The sequence below is a fragment of the Rhamphochromis longiceps genome, linkage group LG3, assembly GCF_057381845.1.
Source record: "Rhamphochromis longiceps isolate RC_006_pf linkage group LG3, R_longiceps_female_GT1.1, whole genome shotgun sequence".
NCBI lineage: Eukaryota > Metazoa > Chordata > Actinopteri > Cichliformes > Cichlidae > Rhamphochromis > Rhamphochromis longiceps.
In genome coordinates this window covers 62,973,837-62,983,657 of record NC_140559.1, presented here as the reverse complement: position 1 = coordinate 62,983,657, position 9,821 = coordinate 62,973,837, and the positions used below count along the sequence as shown (strand labels likewise).

General features: G+C 39.2%; 1 protein-coding gene and 1 long non-coding RNA gene across 2 annotated transcripts in view; one reads left to right on the top strand and one right to left on the bottom strand.

The window, feature by feature from the left end:
* Positions 1-9,821, bottom strand: part of LOC146675664 (uncharacterized) — a 300,511-nt gene that overhangs the window by 101,841 nt on the left and 188,849 nt on the right. The window lies entirely within an intron of this gene.
* LOC146675675 (uncharacterized) lies at positions 5,354-6,810 on the top strand. Its single transcript, XR_014910313.1, has 2 exons — positions 5,354-5,412; positions 6,047-6,810. It is a non-coding gene; the product is annotated as an uncharacterized LOC146675675 (long non-coding RNA).

Below are 9,821 nucleotides of genomic sequence, written 5' to 3'. Positions count from 1 at the left end.
ACGGCGATGCCTCCAAACGGACGAGAGCTGAGCTTCGTATTCTAGTCATTCACAGCCTTCCAGCTCCATCATTAAAAAAACAAAGGCTTGTAGTCTGGCGCAGGAGATGCACAGAGAGACAAAAGCCTCCTGCACTGCCTCTCTGTTTGTGCCTGGGCAGGACTTCTTTATTTTTTTCTTCAGCTTCATCAAGCTTTCTTTGGAGCAGGTGATTCATTTGGTCCATGTATTGCAGATCCCACTCCATTTTATCAATCGTCGCTTTCCTGCCTTGAAGCTGCTCGGACATTTCTTTAACTTCAGCGCTCTTTTTCTTGTTTTCTTTGATGAGGGATACAATCTGCTCTCTGGCTTGAGCAAACTTGATCCCCCAGCCCTCATTAATAATGTTGATGTCGGGCTGGCGCTGTAGTGTTTCTTCCAGGTGTTTGTTTTGTGCTTCCATCTGTAAGCACTTCTTCTCCAGGTGACGTTTTTCTTCTTCAATTTGTCGAATTTTGTTCTGGAGATGGTTGTTTTCATTCCTACTCTCCTGTATTGCCCTTTGGATGGATAAGAGGCCATTTGGAGAAATTGGCCGGCCACGCGTGGAAGGAGAGGCGGCGAAATCTTTTTGTCTCGGTTGCCGTAATCTTGGATACATGTTGGCGTTTGTATCCGATGACTCTGAGAGGTTTCCAAATTTTTCTGTAGTCAACGTTTGAAGGCTGCAAACACAAAGGCTGCGAAGAAACGAACTGAAAATTGCTGTTTCTCACCCCTATTTATAGAAAAACTTCAAAGGATCCTTGTGACATCCTTGTGACATTCTTGTGACATCATCACTCCTAAGCCAATCAGATTGTCACATGACATTTTGGAATGTGGAATGGGGATATGTTTTTTTTTAAACAGTTTTCAAATGTAACTTAATATTTAAGTGTTTCTTACTTGACCCGCTTAGTCGATTAAAAAGTTAATTGCCACGAACACCCCTAATGTTATATAACAGACCACAGAAAAAAGACAGGTTTTTTTCTACGTGACAGAGCTATAATAAATGTTTTGTTTTTTTAATTATCCTACTTTTTCTAAAAGGGAACATTATTTAAAGAATATGTATTTAATTAAAAACTCTGTATTCATCTAAAGGGTATACCAAGAAGGGTGAGCTTCCTGCTTGAAAAGGAAATGACCAAAATAAATGTATTTCTCTGCAATTACAAACTCTGTGTAAACAGTCTTGGTGTCAAAATAAAGCTAACACTGGTGAGATGTCATCAGAGCTGTAAATATTACTGCAGATGTTACTATGTCAAAGTTACTGTGACTCAAACATAGAAAAAATGATTTTTTATTTCCCTCACCTAATTTTTAAAAGTATTTTATAGCATATAACACGTTTGAAAATATGCTTTGGTTCACATTTAACTCCAGAAAATCATAAATCAAAATAGGGATATTACCTGTCCACAGATTCATGGTGCAGTAACTGCTCTTTTAACTGTCTGGTGTCTTTGCTTTGTTTGGTGTTTGTAGACATGGTTTACATGAGTTTTTAGCTGAGATTCAGAGGTTTCTGTGGACACTACTCATGTCAGCACTTATATTTCTGACCTCGTGTTATAATCGATTAAACGTGGTCTCCTCTCTTTTGCCCCCATTTTTGATGTTGTGGGTGCAAATGATCAGGCGTGACATTCTCATAATAAATCAGATAAAATACTGCAAAGAATTAATCCTGCATTTGTGTGATTGAAATGTGTGTGCAGTGACACTGTTTTAAAGATTTGGCCTAAATAATTCTGGAGTGAATGAGCCTAAACATGATGACCGGACTAATGACACCATATCACCTGTGACACTCACACACGCACGTATGACTTTGCCAGTTTCAGCTGAAACAATTTCAGTGTTTCAAACCATGTTCCAGAGTTTTTAGTTCACCGTTCATGAGGTTTCAAGAAGAAAATGAAAGACAGATCTGAATGTTTGAAAGTGTTTTGGAAAAACTCTGTAAAGATTAGATGAACAATACTCAAAGGATAAATTCAACTGTTTTATTTTGTTAGATAAGTTGAAAAAAAAGTTAAACAAGCAAGTAAATAACGAAACAAGGTTAAATGAAGTAAGAGCAAAAAGTTAACAAGTAAATAAAGAAACAAGGTTAAATGAGGTAAGAACAAAAAGTTAACAAGTAAATAACGAAACAAGGTTAAATGAAGTAAGAGCAAAAAGTTAACAAGTAAATAACGAAACAAGGTAGAGGAGAGAAAACCCCAACAATCCCCTCTGAGCAAGCACTAGGCGACAGTGGGGAGGAAAAACTGCCTTTAAACGGGCAGAAACCTCCGGCAGAACCAGGCTCAGGAGGGGGCAGTCAACTGCCGGGACTGGTTGGGGGGGTGAACAGAGGTGGAGCAAGACGAGGCTACATCAGTTGAAGAAGCAGTATTGTCCCTCTACCGGAAAAAGCTGAAGAATCTTTTCTTCTTTTTCATGGACTTTTCCACGAGCGCCTTTTTGTCCAGGATGAGGGTTCTCAACTCATCGATGGTTTCTGTGTTTTGCCTCTCTAGTTTCTTGCATGTTTGTTCCACCTGTTCTAATGTTGCTCGTGTTTCTTCAAGCTGTTCTTTGAGCTCTTTGGATGTTGCCTCCTGTGTCAGCTTTGCCTTCTGCAGGTCTGCATTTCTCACTTGATCTTCTTTGTGCAGGCCTTCTAGCTGCTCATTTCTTTTCTGGATATCGCGGAGCGTACACTGCAGGTCCTCATGCGTTTTGTCTTGTTTTTGCTTTTGGGCCTGCATTTCTGTGTTTTCCCGCTTCAAGTTGTTGAATTCCAACAATATCCCCTTAATGAGCTCTGAGTTGTTTTTGGCCATGTGATCAATCTTTTTCTGCATGTGTGAGCATCGTTTTTCTAGTGTTTCCTTTTCTCCCTCCAGCTCACTTGTTTTGACCTTCAGTTCATCACAGAATCCTTGCAACTTTTGATTTTTACTCTCAAAGTCCTTGATAATGCACTTTTCTTCTGGCAGTCTTTCTTTCTGTTGCTCTTTCTCTTGAAGGAGGTCTTTATTTTGGACCAATGTTTGTTCCAACTCTGCCTTCACCATTCTGTACTTTTCCTGCATGCCTTGGAGCTCGCGCTGCAGGTCTTTTTGCTTTGTGTCCTGTTGTTCCTTCTGTTGGAGGACTTCTTTATTTTTTTCTTCAGCTTCATCAAGCTTTCTTTGGAGCAGGTGATTCATTTGGTCCATGTATTGCAGATCCCACTCCATTTTATCAATCGTCGCTTTCCTGCCTTGAAGCTGCTCGGACATTTCTTTAACTTCAGCGCTCTTTTTCTTGTTTTCTTTGATGAGGGATACAATCTGCTCTCTGGCTTGAGCAAACTTGATCCCCCAGCCCTCATTAATAATGTTGATGTCGGGCTGGCGCTGTAGTGTTTCTTCCAGGTGTTTGTTTTGTGCTTCCATCTGTAAGCACTTCTTCTCCAGGTGACGTTTTTCTTCTTCAATTTGTCGAATTTTGTTCTGGAGATGGTTGTTTTCATTCCTACTCTCCTGTATTGCCCTTTGGATGGATAAGAGGCCATTTGGAGAAATTGGCCGGCCACGCGTGGAAGGAGAGGCGGCGAAATCTTTTTGTCTCGGTTGCCGTAATCTTGGATACATGTTGGCGTTTGTATCCGATGACTCTGAGAGGTTTCCAAATTTTTCTGTAGTCAACGTTTGAAGGCTGCAAACACAAAGGCTGCGAAGAAACGAACTGAAAATTGCTGTTTCTCACCCCTATTTATAGAAAAACTTCAAAGGATCCTTGTGACATCCTTGTGACATCCTTGTGACATCCTTGTGACATCATCACTCCTAAGCCAATCAGATTGTCACATGACATTTTGGAATGTGGAATGGGGATATGTTTTTTTTTAAACAGTTTTCAAATGTAACTTAATATTTAAGTGTTTCTTACTTGACCCGCTTAGTCGATTAAAAAGTTAATTGCCACGAACACCCCTAATGTTATATAACAGACCACAGAAAAAAGACAGGTTTTTTTCTACGTGACAGAGCTATAATAAATGTTTTGTTTTTTTAATTATCCTACTTTTTCTAAAAGGGAACATTATTTAAAGAATATGTATTTAATTAAAAACTCTGTATTCATCTAAAGGGTATACCAAGAAGGGTGAGCTTCCTGCTTGAAAAGGAAATGACCAAAATAAATGTATTTCTCTGCAATTACAAACTCTGTGTAAACAGTCTTGGTGTCAAAATAAAGCTAACACTGGTGAGATGTCATCAGAGCTGTAAATATTACTGCAGATGTTACTATGTCAAAGTTACTGTGACTCAAACATAGAAAAAATGATTTTTTATTTCCCTCACCTAATTTTTAAAAGTATTTTATAGCATATAACACGTTTGAAAATATGCTTTGGTTCACATTTAACTCCAGAAAATCATAAATCAAAATATGGATATTACCTGTCCACAGATTCATGGTGCAGTAACTGCTCTTTTAACTGTCTGGTGTCTTTGCTTTGTTTGGTGTTTGTAGACATGGTTTACATGAGCTTTTAGCTGAGATTCAGAGGTTTCTGTGGACACTACTCATGTCAGCACTTATATTTCTGACCTCGTGTTATAATCGATTAAACGTGGTCTCCTCCCTTTTCCCCCCATTTCTCTGGGCATGTGTGCTTAACTAGTTAAAATAACAAACATCTGTCTCCTATTTTTGTGTCACAAAAATTATTAATTATTATTAATGATTAAAGACTTATTAATTTGTGCAGTTTTCTTGTTTTGTGTGGTTGTTGTTTTTTGTCAAGTGGAGATGAATATCTTTAAGTTGATTTGTTCACATTTGCACATCTTTCTGTTTTAAGAGAAATATGTGTTTTGAGTTTGTACACTATATGCATATAAATCAACCATTTCCTTTTTCAGTGTTTTCGTGTGGTGCATTTTTCTCTGTTTTAACAAAAGGAGAACAAAGGACTTTTAAGTCGACCTAAGATGATTTGTTTCAATTTTTACATGGTCTTATTGAGGTAATGCAAATTGAAACATTCATTCTTTTTTTGGTAATGTACTGGAAAAGCTTGATAATGGACTTTGAAAGTGCGTAAAAATTACTTAAATTTGAAAAATGCGTCTGAACCATGCATACGGTATATTTACCTCACAGGTTTTTGCTGTTTCTGTTTATTAAAACCAAGAATCTTCTTTTTGCCAGGTTGATCATGTAGATAAGAGTGGCCAGTGTGCTCTGGTCCATGCTGCCCTACGAGGACACCTTGAGATTATCCAGTACCTGCTGGAGCTAGAATGGAGTGCTGAGGGGCAGCAGCAGGACTGCTCTCTGAAGAGCAAAGCTCTGCAGCAGGCTTTGATTGCAGCCTCGAGCATGGGGCACACACAGGTCTGACTGACACACATGCATGTATTTTACCAGATCCATAGACATAAATGCCCTTTTTTTTGTACTGTTTCTCGCTACAAAAGAAAGAAAACATGGATGTACAAAAAACATACTTTAAGCCACACAGGATCCTGGTTTTTCCAGTTTTAATAGTGAGACAAGACCTTTTCTTTCTTGCATGGTTTCACAACAGCCTTCACAAAGAATTTCTGATTTATTTTTTTTTAAAGATCAGAAGGAACTATAGATATATAAAATAAAAATGAGCACACAGCGTTCTCTGTGAATATGACTCAAAGCCAGAAGTACTGTTCAGAATTGCATGTAGATTCACAATCGATAACAGTGCAGCGCCTTCAGCTGCCCCGGTGAGACGTAGGCTCAAGGTTTAGTTTGGCTCCCTCGTTAGCTGGAATTGGCTCCCAAGGCCTGGATTAGAATAACATAACTGGGCCAAGTGAAGTCAACCTGCATGCAGAAAAGACCCTTTTAAAGTTCAACTATTTGAATGCGCGTTTTTGTTAATGTTTTTTAAGATTAGCATTTTGTATACTGTAACCTCTCAAAGGTTTATTTGATTATTTTTTTTTCTGCTGAAACAGCATGTCATTAATCTAAGTTTCTTTTTTGGCAGGTTGTGAGAGGCTTGCTGGCGTTGAATAATGAGCACGCTGTGCAAATTGATAGTCATGACACACTGTGGGGAGAGACAGGTATGTTCTCATCAATCTTTTTGCATTACACGGCTCTTTTGTACTATCACCAGCTGTTTTTGCATTCTGAACCACACTGCTGTAATTGAATGCTGCAGTGGAAAGTCCTGTATCTGTGCTCTCCACAGTAATGCTCTCTGTTTGATGCAGAGGTCGCTCAACCCAAATGTGGGTGCATTTTAATGGCTGTTGTAAGTCCTCCTGTGCTGTACTTTCTGGTAAAAGCATTACTTACTCTTGTCGTGTAGCTTTCTGCTTGGAATTCAGTCCACACAGTATTTTCCTTTTTTTTTAGAAAAATTGTCCCACTGAATTTTAGGAACAGTATTGCCTCGGTGCTTTATGTTAAAACAACAGCGTCGACTCCACAGTTGGTTTTATACGCTGCTAGTCCCACTCAGATTTAGAATGAGTAGTAGTTCCTGTTTTGTTTTCCCTGAAAGGATTATTTTGGACTTTTTAAAAGTTTGTCCTTCCCTCTGTGGGACAGTTTGTTTTCATTTGAAAGTGATTGAGGAGTCAAAGCAAAAAGCCATGTGGTGCTGCAGGAAACGGCATGAAGTCGGAAAAGCAGAAGGTGGCTGTCAGATTTAAGACGGGTTACTTGAAGGTTGTCTGACAGAAATGATACAGCAGACTGCAAGGCTGCATTGGCCGGGAAGCGTTCATGCATCATAATTTTTAGCCATTAAAGCATTACTACTTTGTCTTTAATGCAGTATTTTAACGGTAACTCATTACTTTTGCTGAACTCAGTAATCGCATTAGAGTGAGTACTTAATCATGTTATTACTTGTGTTCCACGAGTCTTCAATCTGAATAATGGCAGGGAAAAAAATCATTAAACATACAATTTCATCACGTGCACAGCATGGTAAATGGCCTGTATTTATATAGCGCTTTACTAGTCCTTAAGGACCCCAAAGCGCTTTACATATCCAGTCATCCACCCATTCACACACTGGTGATGGCAAGCTACATTGTAGCCACAGCCACCCTGGGGCGCACTGACAGAGGCACTGACAGCAACCGCCTGACGCCATTTTTAAAATACGAGACGAAACAGATTGTCTTCAGTTTTTAAGTGTTTGACGTTTTTCGAATGTCTATAATCTGTGATGGAGAAAGGGAAAAATTTTATGTACTACATAAGATTTCTATTTTATGTCACAGTGCAGAGATCCAGATGTTCAATACAGATGGTTAAAAAGCACAGCTATGCTTTATTTTTCATTGATCCTAGTAATACTTGTGATGCATTATGTAAGAATGAGACACATGTGGTGTTAGAGCTTCAATATTCCTCACAATCATTAGTGCAGGTTGTGTTAAAACATTGGCCACATTTTTGTCATCATCATTATGAACATCTGCCCTGAGAGTCAAGTGTCCAGATAGCATTAGACAACAGTATTAGTTGTCGCTGCAGTCATAGTAGAATATGTATAAAGAAGAATTCTCTTTGTGTGTCTCTCAACTCTAACCCAGCAGGATTTAGCATTCAAAGTTGGCTGCTTTAAGAATGTAGGTCAGCTTCTTAGTGGAGAGGTTGTCCAAAGTGTGGCTAACTGCTGCTTGTTCTCTGTTAAATGACTGCTTCAGATGATTTTGCAGTGCTGGCCTGGGACAAAGATCTTTCCCTCTGAAATATAGATTAGATCTGCTTGGAGCAAAGTAAAATCCAATAGTACACGTGGCTTTCCAGTATTTGACTTTCAGCTCTTTTTAACAAAGTGGATGTTTAATCATTGCTATCACCTCACCTCTTCCTTCTAAAGTAATAACATAGTGGGTCACAGGTGGCAGTAGTCAGAGCTGTGGCTCCGCTGACCTGAAACACAGTGAGTCTTAACCCCTTGACATGACCTTGAATTAACATATTTTTGCACCCACCTGGCACTCATTAAAACTGTGATCCTGGCTCATCTGTATTCAAGGGGATTAAATCAGTAAACAACAGTAAACACAGTTATGACCACAATGTAGATTTGTCTGCACTCAGTCATGCTTGGGGGGGGGGGGGAAATGAATAAAAAAAGCTGGAATTTTGCTGCAGACATAAATTGAATATTTAGTGGTGGAGTGGCTGCACTGTCTAGAAATGACTAGATACAAACACCAGAAATTATTAGCGATGAAGCAATATTTGAAATCCCTTTGCTGCTATTCAGCTGCAGGTTTATTAATCCAATTGTTGTGCTGTGATGCAGAGAAGATGGAAAGCGAAAAAGAAAATTCAGAAATATCCCCTTGAAAACCAGCCTTTTGTCGTTGCCTCAGAAACGCTCCTCTCATAACGATGTGTGAAATGTTATAGCGTGTTTAAAATTCATCGGAGTATTACATCTCACTGCAAATAGACCTGCTGTCTCTTGTGTTTAAATAGAAGAAGATTTGATTGTACATCTGTGCAAACTCTATCTTTTAAAGTGTTAGTGACGTCACACCTATGCGCCACTGCCCTCTGTGGAGAATGGGAGAAATGTGCTTGCACCTCAACCTATGGACTCAGACGGACATTCAATCATCATCTTCCTCACTCAAGGTAACCTTATGGCTTGTAGGAACACTGCACGTGTATGATAAGACTGTAGCCGTTCAACCGGCCCTCGTAAGGTTGCTGAAGACAGTGAACACCGTGGAATTCTCAGTATCACTGTGGCCCTGGGTTTTTCCACTGTCCTGCTAAGTGCTTATGTAATTGTAACCAACATAGGAGAGAGACGTAACATCGTGGAAGAGACATAAAGTGAGTAAAAACGATCTAAATGCATTTAGAATATATTTAGAACTACAAATTACACTTTTCTTAGCAATTATTGTTTTTTATGTCAAGCTTCAAGCTAGCTTCTTTATTGGGGCTTGGGACCAGCAAAAGTGACCCGAAATTTGGTCTTTAAGTCTGGTCATTAGCGTGTCTGGACCCAAACTACACTGCAGGTCCCAAAGTCAAATGATCACTGAGAGTTAAAAATCTGTCTGAAGTTAGAAGTTAGCAGAGAGTTAGCTCACTAGTTTCCGTCTAAATATAATATACCAGGTTCTGACTGAGGGATTTCTAAAACAAATTAAAAGGCACAGCTCTGCTATCACTTCTGACATACATGAAGACAGGAAAGTAAGCAGCAGTGATGTTTGTAGGGTTACTGAAGTTTGGCTAGCTGGTATATAGTGATGTGCTATGTGACTAGCGAAACAGCTATGTTAGCATAACATTAACACAGTGATGAAGGGGAACTTTTTTCCACTGGATAAGAGTTAAGGTGAGGGTTCCCGATGGTTAGGGACAAATGCAGTGGCATGGCAGGATGCTGTAAACGGACCAAACTTCAGTCAAGAGAACAACTGAGATAATCCATCCACATACAGGTTAGTCATTAATGTGCTGCTGCATTGCCTGGGCTGTAGTTACATGGTAAGGTTTTAAAAACTGAGCTTTAAAATGAATAGTTGTAATAAAAACTGAGAGAGGCCGACAGTGATCGCTTACTTTTTGTAAGGGGCTTGTTGAGATTAAATAGAACAAGTTACAAAGCATTAAAACATGTTAAAAACACAACAGCCTTATTAAACGCAGAGTAGTTTGGGCCCAGAAGTAGGATTGATCACGTCATCACTTAAAGACCGGATAGACACACGGTGGAGTTACTCATGTTTACTGTTGTTGCCACTTTCTAAATGTAGCAGGATGAATAT